Raw genomic sequence first — 12,398 nt, 5'->3', positions numbered from 1 at the left:
AACAACACAATGGCATATTCATATCTCAGGAGAAATACCTCAAGGATGTACTGAGGAAATTCGGCATGCAAGATTGCAAAGGTGTCAAAATTCCTATGCCCACAAATGGCCATCTGTGCACTGATGAAAATGGTATCGACTTTGATCATAAGGTATACCGCTCCATGATTGGCTCTTTATTGTACTTATGTGCATCTAGGCCAGACATAATGCTTAGTGTTTGCATGTGTGCCCAATTTCAAGCTACACCGAAGGAATCACACCATAAGGCTGTGAAGCATACTCTTCGATATCTAGCTCACACACCAACACTTGGATTATGGTACCCCAAGGGCTCGGCTTTTGATCTCATTGGATATTCTGACTCTGACTATGCTGGTGATCGTGTGGACCGCAAGTCAACATCTGGTACATGTCATTTCCTTGGACGATCTTCGGTCTGTTGGTCCTCGAAGAAACAGAACTGTGTATCACTATCTACTGTTGAAGCTGAGTATATTGCTGCTGGTTCTTGATGTGCTCAATTGCTATGGATGAAGCAAACTCTCAAGGACTACGGCGTCAACATGAAGAATGTGCCTCTCTTCTGTGACAATGAGAGTGCCATCAAGATTGCTCACAACCCAGTTCATCACTCAAAGACTAAGCACATTCAGATTCATCATCATCTTATTCGTGATCATGTGTTGAAGGGCGACATTACTATTGAGCATGTGAAGACTGAAGAACAGCTAGCCGATATCTTCACAAAGCCCTTGGATGAGAAGAGATTTAGCAAGTTGCGGTGTGAGCTAAATATCTTAGAATCTTCAAATGTTCTTTGAAAAGAACACTCATCCTAACACTTATGCCAAATTGATGACTTAGATGTGCAACACATGAAGAAACATTTTTCTTCAATCAATGAAGAATAACACTCTAAGTGTGAAGAAATTAATGAAGAATTTGATTATCCGAACCCTATGATAATTGTACGCGGTATCTGAAATCATCATTCTTATACGGTGGGTCACGCCACCACCAAAATTTGAAATTCCTCAGTTGTTCAAATCTTCAACTTTGCATTGTCTTCAATGTTTCCGTTGTTTTTCTTCATTGGCTATGTATATATATGAGTTTATGTCCTCTACAACATTCACTTATTGCTAATTCTTCAAGTTGGTTTTTCTGCTAAGTGAATGTGATCGGACCCTTTCCCCCTCTATGCTATAATCAACCCAATCTGTTCACAAATTCTTCATGTGCGTTCTATTTGAAACTCGTTCAAAATCTTCACTGTGTCCTTGTCAGCTGAAGAAATTGCGAACGGAACTTTAAAACCTATCTTATCTAAATTTTCGGCTTTGCCGCTCAAACCGTTCCGCATCCCACGATACACTTATCCTTTCACCCACGATCGCACACAATCTCCACCTCTCAGTACGTGGGTGACACATGTCAAGCGAATGAGAAGGGTCAGGGGCGCGTTCGTCCAATTTCTTCGGGCGAACAGTTTTTCACCGTGGCTATAAATACCCCTCTTCCCCTTCCTCACTTCTTTTACTCTGCTCGACCTCTCTCCAGCTCGAGCTTCTCAAACCCTAGCGCCGCCGCTAATTCATCGTCGCCGATGAGGGAGAGCTTCACTGCCTCGACCTCGTCGCCTCCGTATTCGCGCCGGCCGCAGAAATCTTCACTCCGCCGCCGCCGTAGCAGTCTTCCTCCGCCGAGTTAGGGCGTGGAAGATCTACACAGACGAACTTCACCTCTCCACCTCACTGTTCGTCGTGTTCTTCATCCAGGGTAATTAAAAGTTACTTTTACTTCCCTCGTTGATTCGAATGATTATCTACAAAATCTTCAAAGGTGTTTTTCTTCATATCTTCACACACTAAAACACCTCTCATATCATCTGTTCTTGATTCGTTTCTCTAAGCTATGTTTTTCTTCAAGATTCCTCAAATGTGTGGATTTTTGATCTACACATCTCTGGAACCTAAGACAAAGAACTCTTAGTGAAATTCTTCAAGACTCATCTAGTCAAATTCCTCAAACTTGTTCTTTTTACAAAACCTTCTGAGAATGCATATGACCTCTCCAAATTCCTCGCAACTATACTCTGTTCACAGGTACTCATGTGAGCTGCTGAATCACTAGGTTCTCATCAACTTAACTCATTTGCAGTGTTCCTCGAAGAAAAGTTGCATACTTCTTTAGAGAATTCAATTGTTCAAATTCCTCAACTGAAGAAAATGGCTGACGGTAAGAAGCGACAGAGAGGAAAGAGGGTTGAGGTCAACACAGCATTTGGAATCCCTGATGACATATACAAGGATTACTGCACTCCTGATGAGGCCAAGTCTGGAAAAGAGGACAAAAATCAGCGCAAGGTGCGCATACAGAGGATAGAAAGGAGATGGGCAAGAGAGTGGAGGGAGTACAGGTATGTTACTCCCAAGTACATGAAGAAATTTGCACTCAATCCTCCATGCCCAAGACCTCCATTGGCACCTGGCCAAGAAGCAGATCCCACCAGCCTCAAGCGCAATGAGGACTATCCTGATGAATGGGTCAAGCGCCAAGCCAAGTTGGCTAAGCAAGCCGGAGAAGCAGTGAGGAAATTCAATGAAGACTCTATTGCTGCTGCTGCCTCTACTAAGGCCTCTGCTGTCAAGCCGAAGAAGGCTATGTCAAAGAAGCCTGCGCGCAAGCCAAGTGCTTCACCAATAGTCCCCTCATGGCCAGAATCCTCAAAGCCCTCACGGCCAATTCCTCATGCTGCTCCTGCTCCTCAAAAGTCCTTAGTTCCTCCGCCAAAGTCTTCGACCACTCCGATAAAGTCCTCTGCACCTGTGCATCTCGCCACGTGTCAAAGGACCACAGGCGTCTCAATTGCCTCAGGAGCTTCAGCTAGTTCCTCAGCTGCACCAAATTCCTCAATGGGACCCTCTCTACTGAAGACAAAGGCCACTGCTGGACGAGGTCCTCGCCCTAGTCCTCAGAAGAAGCAAGTCACCTTCCAAGTGTCGTCTGAAGAAGACGAAGCTGATGATGATGAACTTGCTGAAATCATCAGAGATAGGCAAGTCAGGGCCGCTAGAGCCAAGGGAACAAATGTGCCACTGCTTTTGGATCCCAAGTTGATCCTCGAATACATTGATGTTTGGCACAAGGACCCCAACACTCCCATGCCTGATTTCAAGCTGACTCCTGGCCAAAGTCACATGTTGACCCACTTCATTCAAGAAGAAAAATGGAAATTTGAGAAGGCCAGGCAGATCAAGAAAGCGCAGTACAAGAAGGAGCGCTATCTGAAGAAAAACGTTGTCTCTATGACAACTGAAGAACTTGTCACTATTCAAACTGAGATCAAGAAACTCAGTGATGAATTTGACGCATACCACGCTGATTGGCTTGGAGCCAAGGTTCGTTTTGTAAGACTTGCTGATAACTTCACTTCCAATGTTGCTGCCCCAACGCAACAGTAAATTCCTTAGGCGGAAGCATCTGCTCAGTCGACTAAAGAACATGCCAGCACCGCTGATGAAAATCAGGCTGCTGAAGAAAATGTGAGTTCCAGGGCTGATGACTGCATTCCAGCCGCTGAAGAAATTGCCAGGGCATCCACTAGTGGTGCACCTGAAGAAACTGAAGAAATCAGGGCAACTACATCAGTTGTGCCTGAAGAAAATCAACCAGATTCCTCTGCTCCTCCTGCGCCAACACCAACTCCGATCCTTCCATCTGCATCAGATGTGAAGAAGACCAAGGCTACAGAGCGTGCTGCAGTGAAAAAAAGGAAAGCATCGGCTACTTCAGATTCTTCAGCTCCGAAGAAGATGAAGCCTTTGACCAGCTCGTTTGAAAATCCCATTGATGTTGTTCCTCTCTCTACCATGCCATCAAAGAACCTTGTTCCTTTCAATGAAGAATATGAGATCCCTAGCGGATCTGATGAAGAAAATCATTATGTTGCCTCGTCAGAGCAGATTGATGAAGAAATTGAAGTGGATACGATCCCTTCAACACCTATTATCTCCTCGCCTATGCCTCAGTTCACAGCTGAAGAGTCTGGCGTTGAAGAAATGGAAGATGAAGATGTGGACGTTGGCTGCTCCACACCAGTGATGAGTGATGAATTCTGGGAAAGTCAGCATCCAAACTCTCCAATGTTCACACCGTTGCAGCAGATACCTCAGTACCCTGCACAAACTATTCAAATGGACTCTGAAGAAACTCACCCCACTTCATCTGTACGTGAGGAAATTCCAGCCACTGGTGCTGAAGAAAATGCTACTGCTGAACATCTGAAGACGCAGACTGCCACTAAGGAGGAACCAGAAATTCCTCAGCCTGAAGAACCTGAGATTGCGATTCCTGAGGTCGTGATGCAACTCACTGACACTCCTCTGCCCAAGCCAAAGGATCCATTCTCACGCAAGCAAAAGTTCAAGGCTGATGATTTCTTCGGCGAGCACGTATTCTTCGAAGACTACAACCCATATGATTCTGCTCGCATAAGGAAGAGGTGTTTCTAGACTACTAGTCAAGCAAATTTCTATTCCTCAGTTTTGTTCAACAAAGAGAAAATCTTCTACCATGAGCACATTCCTCACGTGGATATGGAATCTCTGTCATGCTTTGTGCCAGTCCTCAGTGTTCTTCACGACGCTGGACTGTTAAATTTTTTCTCTAACATCTGCGATTGGAATGAAGAACTGATTCTTCAATTTTATGCGACGCTGCACATCACAGGAGATTCTGAAGATGTGAATTCATGGGTGCTGGACTGGATGTCTGAGAACACTCACTACACAGCACCAGCTACTGAATTGCTTCGTGCCTTACCACTTAGTCCTCCCCTTGAAGAAGCTCGTTGCATCTACAGTGAACCTGAGCTTACAAATCACTACGTGTAGGTTCTGATGAAACCTTTGAAGCCAGGTCAGGCCCCACGAACCAAATTCCTCATGAAGGAATTACTTTATGTGCCCAGAACTATCTATCGTATTCTTACGAGGACAATGAGTCCTATCAAAGGCCACGACTCATCTAATGAAGAAATTGTTGGCATCATGAAGAATCTGGTATTCAACATCGTTCATGGCATTCCTGTCAATTATCACGATTTCTTCATGAGGACTCTGGCAAATGTTGCACTGTCTCCGTTTGAGCTGAAGCCTTATGCACCTTGGATTATGAGATTCCTCAGGACAAGGTCTTCACTCAACTACAAAGTTGATTTTCAGAATCACCTCAGCTACTTGCCCCCGATTGAAGTCCTCAAGCAGACCTATTCTTTAGTTGATGAAAAGGGCAAGGCACCAGCTGTTATACATGAAGGCATTCGTCCATTGGATGGTCAGTTTCGCAAAGCTGCCTCTTATTCCACCAATGATGACTCTGCCACACATGACTCTGCCAATGCACCCAAGTCTACTCCTCAAGCCACTGCTCCTCGTGTGATGACTGATTGTGAGCTTCTACTTAGTCTTCACCAGAAGGTGGATCGAAAGCATAAATGGGTTAAGCGTCAATTTGGTTCATTTCTTCACAACATGACTGCTACACACAATGCAGTGAAGAAAAACCATTACTACCTCCATGAAGTCTTCGGTCGCACCTGGGCCATTCTATCACATCTGTATGGTGAAGAAGATCTCAAGAAAGTGGGTCCCAAGGAAGATTTTGACTGGTCTGCACCTCCACCGAAGAAATTCAAGAAGGTCAAGGTTCCTTCTCTGGTGGCCAGCTCATATTCTTCATCGCGCGACACTGATGAGAATGAAGACTTGGACGACACTGCGGCAGGCCCTACTACGGCAAACGACCCCAACAACGCTGGCGCTCCTTCATCAACTTGATATTCTTCAGGGGTGTTAGTCCTCATATTCGATCCTTTTGGTCATTTGATGACAAAGGGGGAGAATTTTGAGTTAGTCTTCAAGCGGGTCTTTCTATATGGGCTTTTTTTAAGTTACAACTCTCGTTCTTCTGAGACTTTATTGGATTGAGTTGTAAACTTAAACCCGATGGTGCTCTGATACTTTTGATATGTTTTTCTACATGCTTATTACTCATATATGCTAATGCACGCATGCTGAATTACATCAGTCACCATATTTCATCATGCATTTCAAATTCTTCACTGTGATATGTCAAATGCGTGTATGAATTACAAGATATAGGGGGAGATCTCCATGATTCTACTATTCAAGTGTTCAATGCTTCAAAAGCAAATACCTCACCGTGCACATATTCAGGGGGGGTTCTTCTATATCTTGCAATCAAATTCCTCAATATCAGTATTTACACTTTATATGATTATCCCCATTGAAAACTTAACCTATATTGTCATCAATCACCAAAAAGGGGGAGATTGTAAGTGCATCTAGTGCCCCTTAGTGATTTTGGTGTATTGAAGACTTATAGGTTAAGGGACTAATGCGTTTGTGAGTGTACACAGGTCTATAAGTCTATGAGGAGTTTGATTTTTACAGAGAAAGTCGACCCCTAAAAATGAAGTTCTTCGACTAAAGACTTTGGATTTCTGAAGACTTTGAAAGTGAAGAAATTGGTGTGACCTTGAAGACTTGGTATTCATTTGAGGAACATGAAGCGTGAAGACTTTTGTTTTCGTAGTTTCATTTTCTCTTTCTTGAGTCATAGGAAACACCGTACTGTTAAAGGGGGTCGAGGAAATACTAAGGAAAAATTTCCATGTGATGCTCAACTCAAAATCCTACACCTACCAATCCCTTCGAATGAAGCCATTGGAAATCTCATACAGTCCAGTCATACTCTTCAGTGACAGAGACGAAGTTCTTCTGGTCTCTGAGGAATTTGTTCTGACTGAGGAGTTAGGAATTCGCCAGTGCGGATTACCTACACAGTGAGGAACATGATAGCCCTGAGGATTTTGCTACTGAAAATTCCGACCGTTGTAGTGCTATGCGCCAGCTGTCCCTAAAATATCTACCCACCTAACGGTCATATCATTGAAGGGCATTTATGTCTTATCATACCGGGCTGCTCCCTAGGCTATAAATAGCCGCCCCCTACAACCACTAGCTGGTTGGCTGCTCCGAGAGAAACTGACACTTGTCATTTGAGAGCAACCCATCCTCCGAGGACTTTGAGCCAAAATCATCAAGTGAGGAAAAACCCAAACCCAAACACCTACAAACCCCAAGTGATTGAGCATCGCTGAAGAGATTGATCCTGCGTGGATCCGACGCTTATTACCTTTGAAGATTGTGCTTCTTCCAGGCGGTTAGGCGTCATGGTCTAGAGCATCCAAGAGGAATTGTGGATCGCCGAGTGACCAAGTTTGTGAAGGTTTGGAAGTCGCCTGAAGACTTACCACGAGTGATTGGGTGAGGTCTGTGTGACCTTAACTCAAGGAGAATACGGTGAGGACTTGGTGTACTAAGCTGCGTGTTCAGAACTGGGTGTCCGGGACTGTGTGTCCTCGAGTTTAAATACTCAGCCGCTCCAACCAGACGTACAACTGAGACATCAGTTGGAATTGGTCTACCAAATCATTGTCTTCACCAAGCTTACTGGTTCTATTTCCTCAACTCTTTCATTTCCTCATAACTGTGTTGTGTGCTTGTTCATATCTGTGCTTGAAGACTTCGACTGAAGATTTTCTCAATTTCCTCAGTTCAATCTCTTCAGTCTGTTTGTCTTCATCTTGTGTTATCATGTGCTTACGCTTCCTGTACTTTGTGCATGTCTTCATTTCATCATGATGACTATGCTTGTGTTCTGTTATGTTTACTTTTGAGTACTTATTCCTCTGCTAGTAGTTCTTCGCCAAGGAATTTCCTCACCGGCAAATTCCTCAGTGAAGAATTTCATAAAAATCGCCTATTCACCCCCTCTAGTCGATATAACGCACTTTCAAGGTTGATATATTGGAAGGTAGTATTCAGACACAGGAAGGGTTCCGGAGTGTATCGGGTACATACCAGAGTACCGGAGGGGTTACCGGAACCCCCCGGGGGAAGATATGGGCCATATGGGCCATAGGAGTGAGTCTAACCAGCCCACAAGGGACTGGTGTGCCCCCACAAGGGAGCAAGCCGAATTGGTTTAGGGAACGGGGTGCCACCCCCCTTTCCTTCTCCTACCCCTCTCCTTCCCCCTTTCCACCTCCAAGAGAAGGAAAAGAAGGGGGTGAATCCTACTAGGACTAGGAGTCCTAGTAGGACCCCCCCCCCTTGGCGTGCCCCTTCCTGGCCGGCCGCCTCCTCCTCCCCTCCTTTATATACGGGGGCAGGGGCACCCCAAAGGCACATCAAATTGTTGTCTTAGCCGTGTGCGGTGCCCCCCTCCATAGTTTACTCCTCTGGTCATATCGTTGTAGTGCTTAGGCAAAGCCCTACGCGGATCACATCACCATCACCATCACCATGCATCGTGCTGACGGAACTCTCTCTCTCAACCCTCTGTTGGATCAAGAGTTCGAGGGACGTCATCGAGCTAAACGTGTGCTGAACTCGGATGTGTCGTACATTCAGTACTAGATCAGTTGGATCGTGAAGACGTTCGACTACATCAACCGCGTTAACCTAACGCTTCCACTTTCGGTCTACGAGGGTACATGGACACACTCTCCCCCTCTTGTTTCTATGCATCTCCTAGATAGATCTTGCGTGATCGTATGAAATTTTTTGAAATTGCATGCTACATTCCCCTACAGTGGCATCCGAGCCAGGTCTATGCGTAGATGATATGCACGAGTAGAACACATAGAGTTGTGGGAGATCATAGTCATACTGCTTACCACCAACGTCTTATTTTGATTTGGCGGTATTGTTGGATGAAGTGGCCCGGACCAACCTTACATGACCATGTTCATGAGACCGGTTCCATCGACAGACATGAAACTTGTTTTGCATAAAGGTGGCTGGTGGGTGTCTCTTTCTCCAACTTTAGTTAAATCAAATTTGACTACGGCCGGTCCTTGTTGAAGGTTAAAACAGCAAACTTGACGAAACATCGTTGAGGTTTTGATGCATAGGTAAGAACGGTTCTTACTAGAAGCCCGTAGCAGCCACGTAAAACTTGCAACAACAAAGTAGAGGACGTCTAACTTGTTTTTGCAGGGCATGTTGTGATGTGATATGGTCAAGACATGATGTGATATATGTTATTGTATGAGATGATCATGTTTTGTAAAAGTTATCGGCAACTGGCAGGAGCCTTATGGTTGTTGCTTTATTGTATGAAATGCAATCGCCGTGTAATTGCTTTACTTTATCACTAAGCAGTAGCGATAGTCGTAGAAGCAATAGTTGGCTAGACGACAATGACCCTACGATGGAGATCAAGGTGTCAAGCCGGTGATGCTGGAGATCATGATGGTGCTTTGGAGATGGAGATCAAAGGCACAAGATGGTGATGGCCATATCATGTCACATATTTTGATTGCATGTGATGTTTATCTTTTATGCATCTTATTTTGCTTAGTACGGCGGTAGCATTGTAAGATGATCCCTTACTAAATTTCAAGTTATAAGTGTTCTCCTTGAGTATGCACCGTTGCTATAGTTCGTCGTGCCGAGACACCACGTGATGATCGGGTGTGATAAGCTCTACGTTCACATACAATGGGTGTAAGCCAGTTTTGCACGTGCCGAATACTTGGGTTAAACTTGATGAGCCTAGCATATGCAGATATGGCCTCGGAACACTGAGACCGAAAGGTTGATCGTGAATCATATAGTAGACATGATCAACATAGTGATGTTCACCATTGAAAACTACTCCATCTCACGTGATGATCGGACATGGTTTAGTTGATATAGATCACGTGATCATTTAGATGACTAGAGGGATGTCTATCTAAGTGGGAGTTCTTAAGTAATATGATTAATTGAATTTTAATTTATCATGAACTTTATCCTGATAGTTTTTGCATATCTATGTTGTTATAGATCAATGGCCAGTGCTACCGTTCCCTTGAATTTTAATGCGTTCCTAGAGAAAGCTAAGTTGAAAGATGATGGTAACAACTACATGGACTGGGTCCATAACTTGAGGATTATCCTCATTGCTACACAGAACAATTATGTCCTGGAAGCACCGCTAGGTGCAAGGCCCGCTGCAAGAGCAACTCCGGACGTTATGAACGTCTGGCAGACTAAGGCTAATGACTACTCAATAGTTTAGTGTGCCATGCTTTACGGATTAGAATCGGGATTCAAAGATGTTTTGAACGTCATGGAGCATATGAGATGTTCCAAGAGTTGGAGTTAATATTTCAAGCAAATGCCCGAGTTGAGAGATATGAAGTCTCTAACAAGTTCTATAGCTGCAAGATGGAGGAGAATAGTTCCGTCAGTGAACACATACTCAGAATGTCTGGGTACCATAACCACTTGACTCGGCTGGGAGTTAATCTTCCTGATGATAGTGTCATTGATAGAGTTCTTCAATCACTACCACCAAGCTATAAAGGCTTCGTGATGAACTATAATATGCAAGGGATGGAAAAGACAATTCCCGGCTCTTCACAATGCTAAAGGCTGCATAGGTAGATATCAAGAAGGAGCATCAAGTGTTGATGGTGAACAAGACCACTAATTTCAAGAAAAAGGGCAAATGGAAGAAGGGGAACTTCAAGAAGAACAGCAAGCCAGTTGCTGCTCAAGGGAAGAAGCCCAAGTATGGACCTAAGCCTGAGACTGAGTGCTTCTACTGCAAAGGGATTGGTCACTGGAAGCGGAACTGCCCCAAGTATTTGGCGGATAAGAAGGATGGCAAAGTCAAAGGTATATTTGATATACATGTTATTGATGTGTACCTTACTAATGCTCGTAGTAGCGCCTGAGTATTTGATGCTGGTTCTGTTGATCATATTTGCAACTCGAAACAGGGGTCACGGATTAAACGAAGATTGGCTAAGGATGAGGTGACGATGCGCGTCGGAAATGGTTCCAAGGTCGATGTGATCGCCGTCGGCACGCTACCTCTACATCTACCTTCGGGATTAGTTTTAGACCTGAATAATTGTTATTTGGTGCCAGCGTTAAGCATGAGCATTATATCTGGATCTTGTTTGATGCGAGACGGTTATTCTGTTAAATCAGAGAATAATGGTTGTTCTATTTATATGAGTAATATCTTTTATGGTCATGCACCCTTGATGAGTGGTCTATTTTTGTTAAATCTTGATCGTAGTGATACACATATTCATAATATTGAAGCCAAAAGATGCAAAGTTAATAATGATAGTGCAACTTATTTGGGGCACTGCCGTTTAGGTCATATTGGTGTAAAGCGCATGAAGAAACTCCATGTAGATGGGCTTTTGGAATCACTAGATTATGAATCACTTGATACTTGCAAACCATGCCTAATGGGCAAGATACTAAGACTCCGTTCTCCGGAACAATGGAGCGACCCACTGACTTATTGGAAATAATACATACTGATGTATGCGGTCCGATGAGTGTTGAGGCTCGCGGCGAGTATCATTATTTTCTGACCTTCACGGATGATTTGAGTAGATATGGGTATATCTACTTAATGAAACATAAGTCTGAAACATTTGAAAAGTTCAAGGAATTTCATAATGAAGTGGAAAATCATCGTAACAAGAAAATAAAGTTTCTACAATCTGATCATGGAGGTGAATATTTGATTTATGAGTTTGGTCTTCATTTGAAACAAAGTGGAATAGTTTCGCAACTCACGCCACCTGGAACACCACAGCGTAATGGTGTGTCATAACATCGTAACCGTACTTTATTAGATATGGTGCGATCTATGATGTCTCTTACCGATTTACCACTATCATTTTGGGGTTATGCTTTAGAGACGGCTGCATTCACGTTAAATAGGGCACCGTCTAAATCCATTGAGACAACACCATATAAACTGTGGTTTGGCAAGAAACCTAAGCTGTCGTTTCTTGAAGTTTGGGGTTGCGATGCTTATGTGAAAAAGCTTCAACCTAATAAGCTCAAACCCAAATCGGAGGAATGCGTCTTCATAGGATACCCAAAGGAATCTATTGGGTACACCTTCTATCACAGATCCGACGGCAAATATTCGTTGCTAAGAATGGTTCCTTTCTAGAGAAGGAGTTTCTCTCGAAAGAAGTGAGTGGGAGGAAAGTAGAACTTGATCAGGTAATTGTACCTCTCCTGAATTGGAAAGTAGTATATCACAGAAATCAGTTCTAGTGATTTCTACACCAATTAGTGAGGAAGCCAATGATGATGATCATGAAACTTCATATCAAGTTACTACCGAACCTCGTAGGTCAACCAAAGTACGGTCTGCACCAGAGTGGTACGGTAATCCTATTCTGGAGGTCATGTTACTAGACCATGACGAACCTATGAACTATGAGGAAGCGATGATGAGCCCAAATTCCGCGAAATATCTTGAGGCCATGAAATCTG

Source organism: Triticum aestivum, chromosome 5A (genome assembly GCF_018294505.1).
Source record: "Triticum aestivum cultivar Chinese Spring chromosome 5A, IWGSC CS RefSeq v2.1, whole genome shotgun sequence".
NCBI lineage: Eukaryota > Viridiplantae > Streptophyta > Magnoliopsida > Poales > Poaceae > Triticum > Triticum aestivum.
The sequence above is the reverse complement of the archived record's forward strand: the minus strand, read 5'-3'. Positions refer to the sequence as shown.